At 40.4% G+C, this 20859-nt stretch overlaps 1 protein-coding gene across 2 annotated transcripts in view; it reads right to left on the bottom strand.

Annotated features, from left to right (window-relative positions):
• Window positions 1-19153, bottom strand: part of LOC137953065 (GPN-loop GTPase QQT1) — a 47763-nt gene extending 28610 nt beyond the window's left edge. Inside the window, exon 1 of one of the 2 annotated variants that reach the window (XM_068800263.1) lies at window positions 18608-19153. The gene's annotated coding sequence lies outside the window, so the exon portion shown is untranslated. The remainder of the gene's footprint in view (window positions 1-18607) is intronic. The other variant, XM_068800262.1, reaches the window with a different exon arrangement.
• Between the last annotated feature and the right edge of the window lie 1706 nt (window positions 19154-20859).

Raw genomic sequence — 20859 nt, 5'->3', positions numbered from 1 at the left:
ACTTCGAGCGCATCTCAGCTGAAGACGTTGCTGATCTTGAAAAACCATTCTCCTCATAAGAAATTGAACGGGCTGTCCTTGGCCTTCCTAAAGAAAAGCCCCCGGACCAGATGGCTTTAATGGTGAGTTTTATCACTGTTTTTGGGACCTGTTAAAAAATGATGATTGTGCCTTCGTTCACAATTTTCACCAAGTGGGAATAACTCACTCTGGAATCGGTGCATCTTTTATTGCACTTATTCCTAAAAAAAATTATTCGGAGGTTCCTAAAGATTTTTGCCCTATTAGTCTCACTTCCGGTTAATATAAAATTATTGGGCGTCTATTGGCTAATCGGCTAAAAGTTGTCCTTTACAAGGTAATTAATCCTTGTCAATGTGCTTTTATCCGAGACAGAAACATCCTGGACTCTTCTCTAACAACTCATGAACTTCTTGATTCTTTCAAAAAATCTTCCCTTCCAAGGTTTGTTCTGAAAATTAATTTTGAGAAAGCTTTTGATCGGGTTGATTGGAAACTAGTGGATTATCTTTTTGATCGTATGGGTTTTGGTACAAGATGGATATTTTGGATGAGGAGTTGTATTTCCTCTCCTTCTTATTCTGTCTTGGTAAATGGGAAACCCCGAGGATATTTCAAAGTTTCTAGGGGGATAAGAGAAGGCGACCCCCTTTCTCCATTTATTTTTACTCTCGTTGGAGAATACCTTACCTCTATGATCCGGTTTGCTAAACGTTCGGGTTGGCTCAGTCCTATTTTTTCTGATCAAATCCAAGACGTTCCCATTCTTCAGTTTGCTGATGATTCTATTTTTTTTGGAGAAGGGTCCATGAGACAAATCAAACACATAAAAGCAATTTTGAACATCTTTGAATTGACGTCTGGTCAAAAGATAAGCTGGGAAAAAACAACAATTTTTGGATTTAATATTGAAGCCTCTATTCTCATCTCAATGGCGAACTATCTGGGTTGTAAGGTAGCGTCCGTTCCGAGTACATACCTGGGCTTACCTTTGACTCCGTTCCTGCCTTCGAAAAACTCCTGGTTTCCGATTGTTGAGAGGCTTGAGAAGCGTCTGACTTCTAGGAAAGGAAAATTTTTATCCAAAGCTGGTAAACTAGTTCTGATTAAATCATGCCTTCATGGAATTCCATCCTATTTTTTATCTTTGTACCATTGTCCTGCTTCTATTCGGGATAGAATTGAATTTTTGAAAAGAAGATTCTTATGGGATGGGCCAAATGGGGAAAAAATGTTTAATCTTGTAAAATGGGTAGATGTTTATAAACCAATTGTAATGGGGGGCCTCGGGATTCGGGACATTGCTACCACAAACAAGGCTCTACTCTTAAAGTGGATTTGGAAGTTCAACATGCAACCCAATCTACTGTGGCGCCGAATGGTATATTGGGAGTGGTACAGATACTCTATTCTGGTCGGATTGGTGGATAGGGGCTAGTTGTTTAAAGGAAAGTCATCCTCATTTATTCCAACTGTCAAGATCTCGTAGCTCAATGATTTCTGACCATTGGCAGTCTTCGGGTGGTTGGAATCTTCATCTCAGGCGAGCATTGAATGACTCTGAAGCTGTTGAAGCCACCTATCTGGTCAATTTACTTTCTGGTGTGACCTTAAAAAACTCTGCCGATACACTCATCTGGACGCCCAACAAACAAGGTATGTTCTCTACAGCTTCAACGTACCATCGTATGATTTCATACCCGCCTCTCCACGCAGAACATCCTGCTGCTTTTGCATGGTCGCTCCCAATTCCTCCTCGCATCAAGTTTTTCATCTGGACGGTATGTCATAAGAAAATCTTAACTTCTGACGCTTTGCAAACACAAGGCATTAATACTCCCAATCCAGAATGCCCATTTTGCAACACATCTCCTAAAACAGCAGATCACACGCTTCTACATTGCGAATATGCTCATAAGATTTGGAACGAATTAATGGACAAAATCGGTTTATTATATTGCCCTTCGCCAGATTTGCAAAACACTATCTTAACTTTGGTTAGTTCTCGTCTTCCGAAGTTAGGGAAAATTTTAATATCTTGTTGTGTTGGGCACATTGCATGGAATTTATGGAAAGAAAGAAACAATCGTAAATTCAATCAGAAAGCTATTCCTCGGAATGTTCTTTTTGAACAGATAGTCGGTCAAGTTAGCTCTTGGGTTCTTCTTCGCAAAGAATTCTGTAATTTAAGAGCAACAAATATGAGGAAAAATTGGCGAAATGTTGCGGGTATGTCTTTTCCATCGAAGGTTCCTATTATGGTAGAATGGACTAAACCTCCTCTTGGACATTTTAAACTAAATTTTGATGGAAGTGCTCTCGGGTGTCCGGGCCCAACTAGATTTGGCGGAGTAATTCACGATGATCAAGCGAATCTTCTCTTCACTTATGCGGGTCCAATTGGAGTATCAGACTCTACTTGTGCTCAACGGACTGAACCTCTTCAAACAAAAAAAGGACGATGCTCTCTTGGTTGAAGGGGATTCTCAAGTCATTATAAATTGGTGATCCAAGCCATCAAAACCTCCTTGGCGTCATTGGAAGATTTTTGATGAAATTTGTAATTTAACTTCTGGTTTATTATGCACTTGGAAACATGTTCCAAGATCTGCTAATCATTTAGCCGATGTTCAAGCGAAAAAAGGCGTTACCCTCCAACATCTTGTTGTGGAGGAAATGTCTTTTTAGTTTCAAGGTTTGTAATTTTTCTTTTTAAATACATTCACAACTCCTCTCAAAAAACAAAATCTCGAGGAAGATTGGCAGGGTATTTTTTTGGAATTAGGGCAATAAAAGAAGCACCTACTGCCTTATGGGTGATACCGACTTGGTGGAAATTTTGGACAAACGCATAAACATCCGATTTAATGGTATCCCAATACTTATGATAAAACTCACCATTAAACCCATCCAAACCAGGCACTTTATCTTTCGGAAGCCCCATTGCAGCCAGTTCAATTTCTTCTTTGTTGAAGGGCTTTTCCAAGTCTGCTGCTTCAGACAAGGAGATTCTCTAGGAATCGAGTTGAGGCAATTTCGGCCGTTCTTCAGTGTATAGTTCTGACAAAAACTTCACAAAGAGATTAGAGATTGAGGGGCTATCTGTTATCACTTGGTCTCCATTACAGATGGAAATGATACAGTTAACCCTCCTTCTGGCCGAGGCAATAGTATGGAAAAACTTCGTATTTCCATCCTCCTCGGCCATCCAGCGAAATCTTGCTTGCTGTTTCCAACGACCAATTTCGCAGCGAAGCAGAGTAGAAAGCTCAGAATTTAATTGAGCTCTAAGGATTAAATCATAGGAAGAAATGGACCTTTGCTCTTCGAGTAAGTCAAGCTCCGAGAATAACCATGATCATGTTACACCCATGGTTTGACGACTTGGGATGGGGACCCAACTCAACATCGCCCAATCCCGATTAGGCTCCCAACTCACCCAAGTAGGGTGGCCAAGTTGCCTACGATATCTTTGAGACTCGGCAAGAAAAAAAATCATTTTTTAAAAAAAAACCCAAAAATAGGAAAAAAATCTTCATTAAAATATGTAATGTGTTATATATAATTAGCTCAATACTTTAATAATTTCAGAAGCATAAATTTAGTATGTTGTCAATCCGTAATGACTAAGTACTGGATTGGCCAGAGAAAAAGAAAACACCAGTATAAATCATAATAGTGTAAGAGTTCATGGCTTTGGAATTAGAATTGGAATTCGACTTGAAGTCCAATGATCCCGTGTCCCAACTCAACGTTTAAAGATCCTTAGACACAACTTGCCTGATACTCTACCTGACTTGAACATATAAAATTCTACAAGGAGACAGCAAAAAATAAATTTCACAAAAACATAAAAAAGAAAAAATTAGTCTAATATTTTTAGTTTAATATATATATATGTCATACATAGTAAGCAAAATATAAAGGAAAATCCAAAAGTCAATCAGTTTATGAGATTGCTTTAAAATCTTAACTATTATTAATTTAAAATAATTATAATTTAATTTAATTATAGATTTTAATTTTTATTAATTACTTCTAGTAATTAAAGATTTAAAACAATTATTAGTTATTCTTATTGCTTTAAATTATAGATAAGTAATAATTAGAAATTAATAATGATTTTTTAAATCTATGTTACTAATATTAAACTATTAATCAGTATAATTATCATACTTAATAATTATTGTTACTCTATTAGTAATATTAATTATTAGTTATAAACTCTATTAATTGCAAATTTATTCTAGTAATTAGTTATCATTAAACTATTACTATCAATAATTATGGAACTAACTTATTGATTGGAAATAAATTAACAATTAGTAATAATTATTATACTTCATAATTACTGTTACTCTAAGCTTATTAGTTATTATTTCTATTAATTATAGTTTTACTCTAATTATTGGTTATTATTAATATTGACTATTATTATCAATAATTATTGCTCTAAATAATTGATTGGTAATAAATTAATAATTGGTAATTATTTTTTGAAATCTATATTTTTTTTTTTTGAAAAAGATGTATTAATAAAATGAGAGAAACTACAAAATTTGGGGGAGCAAAAAATCTACAACCAGCGATTGTAGGGTAGCTCCCTGCCTGGCAAGCGCATCTGCTGCCGAATTAGCGAAGTTTTTTTTGAAATCTATATTAATAATAATAATTAGTATAATTATATTATTACTCTATTAGTATGTTAAAGAAGAAAGGTTTCCACCCTATGTAGCTATGCATGTCACAAGTGTAATTTCTATATATTTCAGCACTTAAGTGAATAAGGGTATATTTGCACATTCACATTTTTTCTCTCACTGTAAATGATGAGTAAGAGAGTGTATTTGAGTATGCAAGTGAGCACTCTCTTCTTTTGGTGCTTATTCTCTCCTCTTTACACATCCTCTCTCTAAACCCTACTACATCTTTCTTTTCCTTCTCAACACTTCTCCTTCTTCTCTTTTCACATTCTTTGCTTCAACAGGCCCTTTACAAGATAGGAAAACCTAGAATCGTACAAAGTGCTTAATAAGTAATAAGTTAATACCCTACAATTGGCTTTAAGCCCCTCCTTCCCAAGGTCATTAATCATAGTCAAAGCGCGTTCATCCGCGATAGGAACATTTTGGACTCTTCTATGGCCACTCATGAGCTTTTAGATTCTTTCAAAAAATCTTCCCAACCCAGATTCGTCCTAAAAATAGATTTTGAAAAAGCTTTTGACCAGGTTGATTGGAAACTTGTAGATCACCTTTTCGATCGAATGGGTTTTGGCACTAGGTGGAAATTCTGGATGAGAAGCTGTATTTCTACTACATCTTATTTTGTCCTCATTAATGGAAAGTCGTGTGGTTTCTTCAAACCTTCAAGGGGGATTAGAGAAAGTAATCCTTTATCCCCTTTCCTATTTACTCTCATTGGCAAGTACCTTGCTTCTATGATCCGATTTGCTAAGCACTCGGGTTGGCTTAGTCCCGTCTTTGAAGACCCAAACCAAGATATCCCGATTTTACAGTATGTTGATGACACAATTCTTTTTGGAGAAGGCTCTATAGGACAAATTTCTCACATGAAAGTCGTGCTGAACATCTTCGAATTAACAACTGGTCAAAAGGTAAGCTGGGCAAAATCCTCTATCATTGGTTTTAATATTGACTCCTCTATATTAAATTCAATGGCAAGTTGTTTGGGGTGTAAAGTTGCGTCACTTCCGGACACCTATTTGGGTCTACCTCTGACCCCTGCTCTACCAACAAAAAGTGCTTGGTTCCCTGTCATTGAATGCCTCGAAAGACGTCTTGCATCATGGAAAGGAAGATTTTTGTCCAAAGTTGGTAAGTTGGTTCTCATTAAATCCTGTTTACATGGCATACCGTCTTATTTTCTGTCATTGTACCGCTGTCCTGTGTCTATTTGAAACAGAATAGAACTCTTAAAAAGGAGATTTTTATGGGATGGGCCATAAGGGGAAAGAAAGTATAGTCTTGTAAAATGGGATGATGTTTGTAAACCCATCTTGATGGGTGGTCTCGGGATTCGGGATATTGCAACTACCAACTCGGCCTTACTATTGAAGTGGATATGGAAATTTAACGTGCAACCTACTCTATTATGGCGGAAAATGTTTGAAGCCAAATCTGGGAAAAATATTGGGTGGTGGCTTGATGGTGGGAGACTTTACAAATTATCCCCAGTATGGAAGAAAATTGCCCAACTCCTGCCTATCTTTAAATCCGCGGTCAAATGCTATATCGGTTTGGGTCGTCAAACTAAGTTCTGGACTGACTAGTGGGCTGGTTCAAGCAGTTTCAAAGATAGTCATGGACATATTTATCGCCTATCAAGAGTTCAGGATGTGACCGTTTTTGTGCAACGGCTGACATCTGGTGAGTGGAACTTGGATCTCAGACGAGCCTTAACAGATGATGAAGCTTTGGAAGTTGCAGATCTTGTCACAAATCTCTCTGCAGTAAGAATCAAAAACTCATCAAACACACTAATTTGGCCGCCATACAGGCAAGGTATGTTTTCTACTGCTTCTGCCTATCAGTTCATGATCTCTCCCCAAGCACATCAATCAGCTCATCCAACTGCTTTTGCATGGCCTCTACATATTTCACCACATGCAAAGTTTTTCATTTGGACCGCTTGCCAGGAAAAAATCTTAACCTCTGACGCATTAATTCGAAGTGGAAATAGCGTCCCGGACCCATTGTGCCCATTCTGCAATTCCTCTCCTAAAACGGCTGATCATACCCTTTTGCATTGTGAATATGCTCACTTGGTATGGACCGAACTACTGAACAAAATTGGTTTACAATATTGCCCTTCGCAATCTCTACACGACACAAATCTTCACAACAATAAGTGCTCGTCTTCCCAAACTGGGGAAAATAATAATTTCTTGATGTGTTGGGTACATAGTTTGGAATTTATGGAAAGAGAGAAACAAGAGAAAATTTAATAAAAAATCTCTTATTTTCCATGTCACAGAATCGTTGGACAAGTGTCATCTTGGGTACTCTTACGGAAGGAATTTTGTAACTTACAAGGATCAAACCTGAGCGGAAACTAGCGACTTATTGCAAAAATGTCCTTTCCGCCTAGACCTCCTATCATGGCAACTTGGTCTCAACCTCCAGTAGGGCACTTTAAACTAAACTTCGACGGAAGTGCGTTTGGATGCCTAGGTCCAGCGGGTTTTGGCAGAGTAATTCATGATGAAAATGGGAAGCTTCTTTTATCATTTGCGGGTCCGATTGGTATATCAGATTCAACAAGTACGGAGTTACACAGGCTGTATAATGGGCTGAAACTCTTCAAGCAAAAGATGCAGGGCATTCTCTGCGTTGAAGGAGATTCAAAAGTAATTATCAGTTGGTGTACGAAGCAATCACCAGAATATGAGGGACCCGTGTTCGAAAGAAACGGCCCCGTGACCAGACAAGAGGGACTAGCGAGGGAGTCCGAGCCTCCACCTCCCACGAGGAGCTCGGGTCATTCTCCCGACTGCAAACCCCCCTCCTGGTCCATCACGTCGAGAGAGACACAGCCCAGATCACGACAGCGATCACTCGGCAGTTGAGAAACAGCAGCAGAAGCAAGCTTAGCACGCAGCAAAAAAGGAAGACTCGGGATGGCAAACAGTCATCAACAAAACATCCCGACGAAGAATACGGCTAAATGAAGATCGTGAGTTCGAATTTAAAAATGGGTACGGTTCGATTTCACTCAGGCGAACGAGCGAGAGGTTCGGCGAAGACCTCCGCATTCTCACCAGGTCTGGTGCGAAATAATCCTTCATTTCCATCCCAATCCAAGCATTCAAGGCCTTGGTCAGCATCTTCAACAAGATTCAGGCCGACAAAATTGGCAGAGGATTCGGACGATCCCTTCTCACGGGAGACCTGGAATTTCAAGTCCATACCCAATATCACAGAGGACAGATCGAATGCGTCATCACTCAGCGACGCGGACTTAGCTAGAAAAAATTCTGAGATACCTTGCTTCAAATCCTAGAAAAACCAACACTCCCACCCCCACCCCCCCCCCCCCCCCCTTGGAAAATACCCAAAATCCCCCACTGATAAATCCACCCCTCTTACAGCCGAGCACCAATCACCCACCAATACCCCCCCCCCCCCCAGCTTACAAAACAGGAAAACTACTACTCCCTCACGCTTCCAAGCCAAGCCATGACTGAAGGAGAGCGTCGGCTGTCTCAGGAGGCAATCATCTCTGTCCACACGAACAACAACTCTGGCCAAAAACTAAAACAATGGATTCGCGAAAGAGAACCAGAGATTGAAATAGTAGATGCCACCCTATTCAGGACCACAAATGGATCGTTGTCTTCAACTCGTCCGAAGATCGGAAAAAAGTCCACAAAATAAAAGGCGAGGTAGGCTCCCCGATCTTAAAAATGCAAGATTGGACCACCGAACTCACATCCACCATTTCCGGCCACTGGGTGGTTATCTGCTGCATCCCTGCAGAGTTACGTTCCAGGCACGCCATCGAATGTCTCACAAGCATTTTCGGCAAGCTCCACTTGGCAGAAGAACAGCCTACGAATCTTTTGTGGGAGAGACTCTTCCTCCTGCCAAAAACTCCGGTAAGTGGTACTCATTATGTGAACCTCATCTCTCCGGTGACACCTCTTCTTGGGTCGTTTTGGAGTTCGACAGCCTGATCGTCCTCCACACCATGCCCCCTGACTCGCCAGGTTCCCAACAAAATACAACTCAGTCCAGGTTAGCTCAACTAAACTCAGAGTTAACTCGGCACCAAACCGAATCTAAGTCATACAAGCACCTTCCAGTGATAACTGTCCCAAACCATTCGAAATGCAAATATTCAAACACCTTCAAGCTCCTCAGACACAGCGCCCATCAACCTTCCTTCACATCACCCACTTGGCCACAGTCATCAGTCACTTCACCTCACACCTTTCCCCATGCCTCGTGCAGCACGCCCATCCTCCCTTCAGCCATAGTCTCGGCCAAACAGCCAACTCCTATCATCTCTCCCACCTTTTCCCCAGTTGTCAGACCAAACCCCGTACTTTGGCCCACCCTAGTCAGATCACTTGACATATCCCCTCCCTCAAAAAACTCACCCATCTCCACATCACCCCCCTTCAGCTCATTGATCTTTTCCCACCCGCCGACTGCCAGTCCACCTGCTATGATACACTCCCCTGAAAATCCAACCTGTCTTCCCACTTCTCTGACATCATACCTACAAACCCATCCAAACACAGTCTCCCCTCTCGAAAAGCGCTCCTTTACCAACTGTCTTCGCATCCCCCCCTTTCATTTCGTCACCTGTCAGTCGTTCTGACCGCACATACTCCCCAGAAAAAGCCGACTCTCCCTTAAACTCGTCCCCGTGCTCTCAATCCCGAGACATTTCTCGGGCCCTGCCAGCCTCACCAGCCCCGATACATGCCTTGAAACCCACCCCCCCCTTCCTCGGCTTCTACGATACCTTCCCTGGTCCCAAAAAGTTTTCTTTCTCAGGTAAATCATGCCCCCCCCCCCCCCCCCCCCACATGTTCTGTTCAAATCCTTACCTCCCCTATCCTACTTCCTGACATGCACTCCTCGAAAAACCACATTTCCATTTCTTCTCCAGTACCATCACATCCCTCTCACCCTACTCTTATCAACAGATGGGAGCTATCACTTGCCGACCCTGCCACCTCGAACCACCTAAACTCCACCTCTCCAGAAAATCTTTTCAATTCGTCCTATCGTAACCCCCCAGTTCTCTCTCCTATTAAAATAAATGAATGGTCCGTGTCTGGATCATTCTACAAAGCAGATAATCAATGGAGCCCAAAACCCAAAGCCTCTCCCAACCTTATTCAATGGCAAGGTTGTCTTACACCGCCCAACAAAGCTTTGCATCAATGTATAAATAGCATCCCTTCCCCCATTCTTTGTCTGAGCCCTTTAGCAACTATCAGACCAAAATCCCGCCACCTCATGGAATCCTCTAGTTTCAAAGGAACAGTTCCCGTTCCCTCTCTAAACCCCGATGACAAAGCCCACAACCCTCCCTCAATTTCGAAAGACAACAACTCCATCTCCCTTCCAACTCTCCCAATCTCCCTCAAAAAAGCCTGAAGAAAAAACCTCCCATCACTCCATTCGCTCACACCTACACCAGAAGGAGGAAGACGAAAAAAGAAAAAAAAAGAAAAAAGCCCTTTGCGAAAGCCTTGCACTCTGATTTCCCCTCCATCCATTGCTCCCCCTCCAAAAACTGATTCTCTGGCCAACTTCGCCCAAATAGCTCAGACTGAAGCCCAAATGGACTTTATTCGATTCGTCAAAGAGCAAGAGCAAGATTTTTCGCCGCATGAGTTCGAGGAAATTACCAAATTATCATGGGAATTCTGCAAATTTTACCACGATAATCTCCTCAATCCAGAGGAGGATATCTCCCTTCCAGTCTCGAAATGATTGTTCTCTCCTGGAACATAAGAGGAATTGGGTCGCGCTCCAAACGAGCAATCGTCAAGGCAGTCCTTTCTGAATCCAAGCCTAGTATTGCAATTTTGGTTGAAACCAAACGACAACCCTTTGATAATTTTTCTGCCAAAGAATTATGGTATGATCCCTACCCTGAATGGGCAAAAGTTGATGTTGTGGGACATTCTGGAGGTATTCTTGTTCTCTGGAACCCGAAATCTGTTGAAGCTGTTATTTCTCACCCTAGTCTTTTTTCCATTGGAATACAATTTCAAGACCATCTTTGGGGATTTCTTGGGCTCTGGCTGGCATTTATGGGCCAACTCGTTACTACCTTCGTGCATCCTTCTGGGAAGAACTTCTCCTTCTTGCCCAACTCTGGGACCTTCCATGGCTCCTAGCAGGGGATTTCAATGCCATCCTCCATTGTTCCGAAAAAAGTCCTCCTGCCATTCGGACTACCTCCAATATGCGAGCCTTCTCTGATCTCTCTCATCAGCACTTTGGAACTTTCCGAAATACCTCTCTCTGGTAAAAAATTTACTTGGTCAAATTCCTGGAACCCCCCTATTTTCTCTAATTAGATCGTTTTCTTGCCTATAATGAATGGCTCCAAAATTTCCCCAACTCTTCTGGTCAAGTTCTCAATAAGATTGGATCTGATCATTGGCCGATCCAAATCAACACCCATCCTCCTGCATGGAATAGATCTCCATTTCGATTTGAGAATTATTGGACCCTTTCGGACAGTTTCAATTCCAGTTTTGTTGGATGGTGGCAAGAGCTCTATCGCCACCCTAATCCCAGATGGATGCTCCCTTTGAAACTCAAAGCTTTGAAGATAAAAATCCGCCAATGGTCTTCCAGCCAACGCTCTGCTGTTGTTTCTCAAAAGAACTTGATCTGTCGGCGTTTATTTGAGTTGGATCTCCTCGAAGAACAAAGATCTTTACACCGAGGAGCGCTACAACCGTCCTATTATGTACCAGCTGGAGTATAACTTCATTTCCTCTTCGAATGTGGACTTCTTAGAGCGGCCATTCAGTACTCAGGAAATCAAGGCTGCTACTCTTGGCCTCCCTAAAGATAAAGCCCCTGGTCCTGATGGCTTTAATGGTGAGTTCTATAAAAAATTCTGGGAAGTCATAAAAAATTATGTTTTTGCTTTTGTTCAAAATTTTCATCAAATGGGGATCACTCACAAGGTTGTGGGAGCTTCATTCATTGCCCTTATTCCAAAAAAAGCAAACTCAAGATTTTCGTCCAATTAGTCTCACCACGAGTTATTACAAAATCATTGGACGAATTTTGGCCAATCATTTGAGTCCTCCTTCCCAAGATCATTAGCCCTTGTCAAAGTGCTTTTATACGAGGTCGAAATATCCTTAATTCTGCCATGGCTGCACATGAATTGTTGGATACCTTCAAAAATTCAAAAAAACCCAGGTTTGTTTTGAACCTCGATTTTGATCGTGTAAATTGGAAACTTGTTGACCAGTTGTTTCATAAGATGGGATTTGGCACACGTTGGAATTTTTGGATGAGTTGTATTTCGAATGTTTCATATTCTGTGTTAGTCAATGGTAAACCTTGTGGATATTTTAATCCAACTAGAGGTATTCGGCAAGGGGACCCATTATCTCCGTTCATCTTCACTCTCATTGCTGAACATCTTGCCTCAATGGTCCGTCTGGCCAAAAATTCTGGGTGGCTGCAATCTATCTTTGATGACCCATCTCAAGACATTTCTTTGCTGCAATATGCTGATGATACTATTTTCTTTGGGGAAGGTATGTTAGCAGAAATTTCTCATATTAAAGCCCTGTTAAATTTATTTGAAATCTCTTCTGGTCAGAAAGTTAGTTGGTCAAAATCATCAATTACTGGTTTTAATATTGATCCTTCTGTGTTAAATTCCATGGCCCAATATTTGGGATGCAAAATTGCTTCGCCACCATGTACTTATCTGGGATTGCCTTTATCTCCTTCATTACCCTCTAAAAGCTTTTGGCATCCTGTTATTCAGCGTTTGGAAGGTCGCCTGGCCACTTGGAGAGGAAGATTCTTATCCAAGGCTGGAAAACTTGTTCAAATTAAGTCTTGTATGCATGGAATACCTTCTTATTTCCTTTCACTTTATCGATGTCCTGCCTCTGTTTGCCAAAGAATTGAACAACTCAAAAGAAATTTCCTTTGGAGTGGACCAAATGGTGAAAGGAAATACTCTCTGGTGAAATGGGTTGAGGTTTGTAAACCAAAATCTCTTGGTGGGCTTGGGATCCGTGATACTGTCACTACAAATTCAGCATTGTTACTTAAATGGATCTGGAAATTTAACTTATTTCCTGAATTAATTTGGAGAAAATTGGTGTCAATAAAAGCGAATAAATTGTTGGGTTGGTGGACTGAAGGTGGGCGATGTAATAAGTTGTCTCCAGTATGGAAAAAAATTGTAAAGTTATTAACTGCTTTCAAATCTGTTGTAAAATATTACTTGGGCACGGGTTCTGTGACAAGATTCTGGACCGATTGGTGGACTGGTACTTAGAGCTTCAACAACAGCCACAGCTTGGTCTCAAATCTGGCAAGAAATACTGAAGTCTCTATTTCTAACCTGCAAACTGATTCAGGAGGGTGGAACCTAAATATCAAAAGATCACTCTCAGACTCTGAGGCCTTAGTGGCTTCTAATCTCATCACAATGTTGTCTTCAGTAAGTCTAAAAAATTCAGCAGATACTCTCATCTGGATGCCGAGCTCAAAAGGTAATTTTTCTACTTCCACTGCTTAAAGCTTCCTATGCTCCTCCAACCACCCACAAATAAATCATCCATCTGCCATTGCATGGACTCTTCATGCTCCCCTTCATGCAAATTTTTTTATATGGACTGCCTGCTGGAACAAAGTCCTTAAGTCGGACACCTTAATTCGAAGAGGTGCCCTTGTCCCTGATCCTCTGTGCCCTTTTTGCCAAACTTCTACAGAGACTATCTCCCACATCTTCCTACATTGTGAGTATGCTTTTTTCTGTGGACTAGCATTTTAAACAAAATTCGTTTCCAATTTTGTTCCTCTCATAATCTCCCTTCTACCATCCAGCCTACCAAAACTCGAAAAAATATTAATATCTTGCTGTGTGGGCCATCTTATTTGGGCATTATGGAAAGAAAGGAATAATCGAAATTCAACCTGAAGTTTAATTCTAAAGAAATATTGGTTGAAAAAATTATTGGTCAAGTTACTTCGTGGATTTTATTGCAAAAGGAATTTCGAGATCATTGAGGGACAAACTTCCGTGAAAACTGGCACATTGCAGCTAAAATGACCTATCCAGCAAGCCCCCCTGTTATGGTGAGTTGGTCCCTCCCCCTATTGGCCATTTTAAGTTGAACTTTGATGGTAGCGCGTATGGATGTCCGGGCCCTGCTGGTTTTGGTGGAGTTGTTCATGATGGAAATGGGATTCTTCTTTTTTCTTATGTCGGGCCAATTGGAAATTCGGATTCTACAACAGCTGAATTAACTGGATTATAACACGGACTTCGGATTTTCAAAAGTCGTGCTTCTGGGCCCCTTTGCATTGAAGGTGACTCAAAAGTGGTTATCAATTGGTGCGCAAATAAAGATCGTCCTCCATGGCGGCATTGGGATACGTATTACGATATATGTAATTTAATTTCTACTGTAAATTGTAAATGAAATTATATTCCTAGATCAGCTAATCATTTAGCGGATACCCAGGCTAAACTAGGCATCTCTCTCCAACACCTTGTTGTGGAAGGAGGCCCTGTTTAGCAAGGTATTGTAATCTCTCTTTTTCTTTTAATACATCTTACACATCTTATTTCAAAAAAAGAAAAAAAAAATTGGTGTACGAAGCCTTCAAAACCTCCTTGGCGGCATTGGGAGTTATATGAGGATATATGTATTTTAATTTCTCAAATACACTGTAAGTGGAATCACATTCCAAGATCTGCTAATTATTTAGCTGACATTCAAGCTAAACAGGGTGTTTCCCTCCAACAGCTTGTTGTGGAGGAAGGTCACTTTAGCTAGGTATTGTATTATCCCCTTCTTTTTGCAATATATTCACACCTTTCTTTCAAAAAAAAAAAATACTTATTATTTATTACTTTTATTAGTTAATAATTTTTATTTTTATTTGAAAAGGAGTTAATTATTATTATTATTAACTATTGTTATCAATAATTATTTTTTTGAAGGAAGGTGTGTGATATTCAATAAAATAGGAGAGAAATACAACCTAGCGAGGTGGGTCGTCCTACACAACAACGTGATGGAGAGAAGATCCTTGTTTACCGTGAAAGTCTGCCAAATGATTGGCAGATATGGGAGTGTAGGTCCATGTACAATTTAGATGAGAAGTTATGTTACAAATTTCAAATAAATATTCCAATGCCACTAGGGGGCGAATTTCCTTTGCGCACCAATTGAAGACAACCTTAGAATCCCCTACACTATAAGCCTTGAAGGCTAACCGGTGAGTTTTGCAATAGTAGAGTCAAATATACCCAGAGGGCCCACAAAAGTGTAGAGAAGACAGCTATTATCATGATGAATAACTCGTCCGAACCTAGCCAGACCTGGGCAGCCAATGGCACTACCATCGAAGTTCAGCATGAAGTGGCCAAGTGGAGGAGGGGACCGTATCTTCATGATTGGGGGACGGGGGGAATCTGTCATCTCGAAGATCAGCCGCCAATTTTCTTTAAAATCAGTGTTGTTGAGGCGACTAAATTCTTTCCGGGTCATTAACCAAGCAGAAACCTTAGAAACAATGTTATCTACAATCACCTCAAAAGGAGAAGCTTTGAATTAGAATTTTCGATTGTTCCTTTCTATCCAGAGGACTCAAGGATGTGGCCCACACAACTGAAGATGAGCATTTTCCCAAGTTTTGGGAGAGTATTTGTGATGGAGAGAATCATTGATGGCAAATTTTGTGGTATACAGTATTTAATTCCAATTTTGTTGCGGAGGTTGGCCCAAACGGTTTGTGCAAATTGGCAATGGAGGAGGACATGAGTGGTGGTGTTTGGGTTATTTTGACAAAAATGGCAAGAAGGGACTTGCAAAGGGTGCCCCACCTAATGAGGGAATCATATGTGAGTATCTTACTTCTACAAGCACACCGGATAAAAAATTTCACGCGGGATGGCAAATAAGGACCAGGCAATCGCTCTAGGGTGATGCAGTTGGGAGGGGTCGGGGCTGTGAAGAGGTTGTAGGCAGAAACCGAAAATGATCCTTTTAGGCACAGGGTCCAGATGAGGGTATCGGGCATGTGCCCTTGGATTTTGACCTTTATTTTTTTGAAATAGGATGTATAAACTATTAAAAAGAGAAAGAAAACGTACAAACAAACTTAGCTAGGTGGGTCTTCCTCCACAACAAGGTATTGGAGCGAAATACCCAACTTAGCCTGAATATCTGCCAAATGATTGGCAGTACAAGGAATGTGCTTCCACTTACAATTTAAAGAAGAAATTAAATTGCAAATATCAAAATACATATCCCAATGTCACCAGGGAGGTCGAATAGACTTTGCACACCACTCACCCATGAGCCGGCATGTGAAGATTTGAATCCCGTTAAGCAATCCAGAGAGTTCGGCAGTGGTGGAGTCGGAAACTCCAAGTGGCCCAGCGAAGAAGAAGAGGAGACAGTAGTTGGCATCGTGGATAACTTCACCATATCCCGCAAAATCCGGACAGCCAAGAGTGCTCCCATCAAAGTTTAGTTTGTAGTGGCCCCGATAGCCATAATCAGGGGGCGAGAAGGCAGAATCAAACGAGCAAACAGCTACCAGTTTCCTCTGAGATTGAACCCGCTAAAACTTCTGAACTCCTTTCGGGTCAATAACCAAGTTGTTACGTGGCCCGCACTGTTATCAATCAAAATTTCAGTAGGGCTAGATTTAAAGTTGAATTTTTTGTTGTTTCTTTCCTTCCATAGAGCCCAGAGGATATGCCCAATGCAGCATGAGAGAAGCATCTTTCCAAGCTTTGGGAATCTAGCACTGGTGATTGAGAGAAATAGTGGATGATAGATTTTGTGAGGCGCAGTTCTAAAACCCAATTTTATTTAAGTCCAGTATGGGCATAATGGCAAGATAAGAGTATATGAATGGCAGTTTCTGAAGCATTTTGGCAAAAAGGACAAGAGGGATCCTGGACGGTTCGACGCCGAATTAAAGAATCCGAGGATTTTATTTCTACAAGTGCTCCAGATAAAAAAAAAATCATGGGGGGGGAGGGGGTGCAAGTAGTGTCAAGGCAATGGTCGCAGGGTGATTGAAATAGTTTGAATTGGGGTTACCGAGGAAAGTTGTAAGATGAGGCAGTTGAGAAAGTACCTTTTGGACCGGGAATCCAGATCAATGTATGATGCAAAATCCGAGGTTTAGCCCTAGAGAGCCTAGAGAGGAGAATTGAAGCCAGAATGGCTTAAGAATCTGAGAGAGCTCTTGGATTTTGACTTTGGAGAGGCAAGTGAGGAGGTCTAAGGCCAATAAAGCTTCTGAATCCATAAGGGCTCTCAAAAGGTTAAGGTTCCATCCACAAGGTTCGGACCATAAGTCTCAGATAGAATCGCTTTTGTCTCTGGCCAACAAGGAGATAGGACCATGACTCATATCAATAATTTTCTCCCAACCACAAGTCCGACAAGAATTTTGTGAGACGGCCATTACCAGGGTAGCATTTGACTACCTTGCTGAAAGCAAGGAGCAGTAGGAAAATTTTCCTCCAAACAAGCAACATGCAATAGCGACAGCCCCTATCAGTCCACCAACCATTTTATTTATTTGCTTCAGCGGCAACAAAGGCCCTCCAGATCAATTTTGGAGATGCAATAAATCTCCAAATCCATTTCAATATGTACGCAGAATTGGTTATTGCAATATTGCGGACCCCCAAGACCACAAAAATGAGAGGGTTGACACGCATCGGCCCATTTCACTAAATGATACTTTCTTTCCCCATTGGGCCTGCCCCACAAGAATCTTCTTTTAAGACTTTCTAGCTGGTTTTTTATTGCTGCAGGGCAGTGGACTAAAGAGAGATAGTAGCTCGAATTCCGTTAAGGCATGATTTGATGAGAGTGAGCTTACCCGCCTTCGAAAGAAATTTCCCCGCCAAGTGGCTAAGCGCCGTTCCATACGCTCAATCACTGGATACCGGTTGCTTTTGGACGGCATACCAGGGGTCAGCGAAAGACTCAAGTAGGTACTTGGAAGATTTGCAATTTTATAGTCCTAGTAGTTGGACATTGAGTACATGACATGTTGGTCCACATTGAAGCCAGAGATGGAGGATTTTGACCAGCTCACTTTTTACCCAGAAGAGAGTTCAAACAGGTGGAGAAGGGCTTTTATGTGAGTAATTTGTTCCATAGTGAAAAAGCCAAAGAAGATAGTGTCGTTCGCATACTGCAATAGAGCAATGTCCTATGCGGGATCTGCAGAGATGGCACTCAACCATCCAGAGCCTTTGGCATAGAGGATTTTGACCAGCTCACTTTTTGCCCATAAGAGAATTCAAACAGGTTGAGAAGGGCCTTTATGTGAGTAATTTGTTCCATAGTGCCGATGCCAAAGAAGATAGTGTCGTCCGCAAACAAGGATTGTATATTTAATTAAATTAACAGAAATTAAATTCAACAAATCATCAATTAACATGAATACAATTAAATTAGTCATAACATGAAATTAAATAAAAAATACAGTTAAATACCGAAATTAACCATAACAGGAATTAAACTAATACAAAATTTTAAAATATACAGATATTCAATATCAATTAAATCGATAAATTTAAATACATACAGAATTAATTAAATAAACTAATACAGAAATTAAATATAAAGTAAATATTCAACTATTAACAGAAACCCAATTAATTCATTTAACTACACAAATCAATTCGTTATAAATCCAATTTCAACAATTTTATTATTTCATTTTTAACAGAAATTATTAAACTAAACATTTAATATCAACCTTAAACACAGAAATTACATAAATATAATATCGAACAATTTAGGAAACCATAAAATTTGCAGAAATTTTAAAAATCCAAAGATTACCTTTAGGTTTTTGAATTTCGGATTACAGAAATTGAGAGAAATTTTGGGTGGGAACGATATATATAGGGTTTAGGTTAGAGAATTTGAGAGAAATTTAGGATTGAGGGTTCAAGATAGGGGGCGATCAGGATGAGATGTGAGAAATTAGGCTTAAAGAGAAGGGCGGCGAGGTTGAGATGATAGAAATTTAGGGTTAGGTTCTGAGAGAGGGGCGACGAGAGAAAGAGGCAGCGAGAGAAACCGAGAGGGACAGCGGCAGAGGAGATCTGGAGGGGCACGGTTGAAGCAGAGAGGAAGAGAGACGGTTGAAACAGAGAGGAAGAGAAGCCGAGGAGGGACGAGGATGAGAGGGGAGCCGAAGAGAGGGTTAGCAGGAAGATGAGAGACGACGGACGGTGGCCAGACGGACGGCGAGCGCAGGTAGAGGAGAGCAGAGAGCGAGTGAAACGGGAGAAGGGATCGTAGGAGTGGAGCGAGTGAAACGGCGAGTGAACCCTAAACTCGAATGAGCCTTCCCGAGTCCCCTCTCTCTTCTCTTCCCCCTTTTCGTGTTTTTTAATCCCTGTACCAAAATGCTCCTATCGTTCTACCTTATTCCACCACTATTCTTAATGAGATGTAACAATGATTGTCCTCCTAACTATCCTTTACATTTTTTATTAATTGTAGATGTAATTATTGCTCCTAAGACCTGGTAGCGTGACCAGGCTGCTACTATTTTTTCACATTTGGCTTTTTTTTCCAATTTAAAAGACTGTTATATGAAGTTATAGTCACCCATGATGAAGACTACTTTTTATTCATTATAACTCAAATATACCATTAGATTCATTTAGGGTTTAAGAACTTAGGGTTTAGGAAAATAATTCATTTCAACATAAAAATGAAAACTAATTTATAAGTTCCGGAACAAAGATTAACCATGAAAACACAGTAAAGGAAAGAAATTAGACTTGAAATTTTAAATTTAAATGTAATGGGCAAAGTACAAATGAGGTGCAGCTAGTGTACCAAAATTTGAATCAATTCTCATATAGCCATGGTCATTGAAAAGATGTAGGTGCCTTAGCAGTTTTTTGGTTCACTGGCTACTAAGACTTCAATCAAGATTGAGTTGATCTAGTAAACCCTATTTGAGTCAAATTTTGTCTTTTTGCTTCCCAAACATAAAAATAGAGGCCCTGTTAGTGCCCTTTGAAAGTGAAATATATTTCACTTACGTTGGGTAAAATGTGCTAAAACCCGTTAGTGCCCTCTGTAAGGTAGGAGGGAAAGTAAATTACAAATATAATATAGTTTCTCCTGTTTTAGGCATAACGCAAGGGAAACTGAATTCAGAGGGATCGAACTTTGAATTCACTTTCCCTCCATCAATTACATAGGGTTGTCAGGAGGGTTGTCGAACGAAAGGTTTTTGGAGAGAAAAAGTTTGGTTCCTCTCTCGCTCGCGACCTTCGGCGATTTCAATCACCCCCTCTACAACCTCTCCCTGGCGTTCGCCGACTCTCTTCCTCTCGCCATCCCTAACACCAACGACCTTTGGTGACTTCTCTTCCCTCTTTGCAACCTCTCCGGCTCGATTCGAAAGAAACTAGGGTAAACCCTTCTTCCTGGAAATCGATGGTTATTCTTCTTATTGTTTTTGAATCATTCATTTGCTTCTCATTTTTATTTTTGGCTCCATTTTCGGAATCGTTCCTTTGCCTCTGCAACCTCTCTCATTGGATTTGACAGTAATTAGGCTTTGTTCTTCTTGGTTCGGAATCATTCTTCTTTATTTGGCCCCTCTGCTAGCTTTCTTATGTGAAGAAAACGTTGACGATAAGTGATAAACTTCATATAAAGAGTTCATCTAGCTACAGTTCTTCATTATTTTTAAGCAGTGGGACCTAAATATGAATTCAATTAAAAAAAAAACTAAATTTGTGTAAAAGTAGATATGGTGTTGTCCAATTCCTAGTAGAACTCCATGCCCTTGTGACGATTGTTTTGATTTTATTACCTCTGTGTTATTTCTTGCCCTTGTTGTGAGCTTTCCAATGTTTTGTGTTCCTTTAATCAAAATGTCATGTCATCATTTCCAAAAGAAGAAAAGGAAAAACTCAGTAAGAAGTTGACATTACTTAAGAGTTTCAGTTAGATGCAAAAACATAGATGATGGAAATTTATCTATGTTTAGAGATTTCATCCATTGGACTACCTATTAATTTGGAAGGCAATATGATAAATATACATTTTGTTTTTTTTTTAAA

The sequence above is a fragment of the Aristolochia californica genome, unplaced genomic scaffold (genome assembly GCF_029961685.1).
Source record: "Aristolochia californica isolate CCGP_79_NKW_82.1479 unplaced genomic scaffold, dmAriCali1.0.hap1 SCAF_16, whole genome shotgun sequence".
In the NCBI taxonomy this organism is placed as follows: Eukaryota; Viridiplantae; Streptophyta; class Magnoliopsida; order Piperales; family Aristolochiaceae; genus Aristolochia; species Aristolochia californica.
The sequence above is the reverse complement of the archived record's forward strand: the minus strand, read 5'-3'. Positions and strand labels throughout refer to the sequence as shown.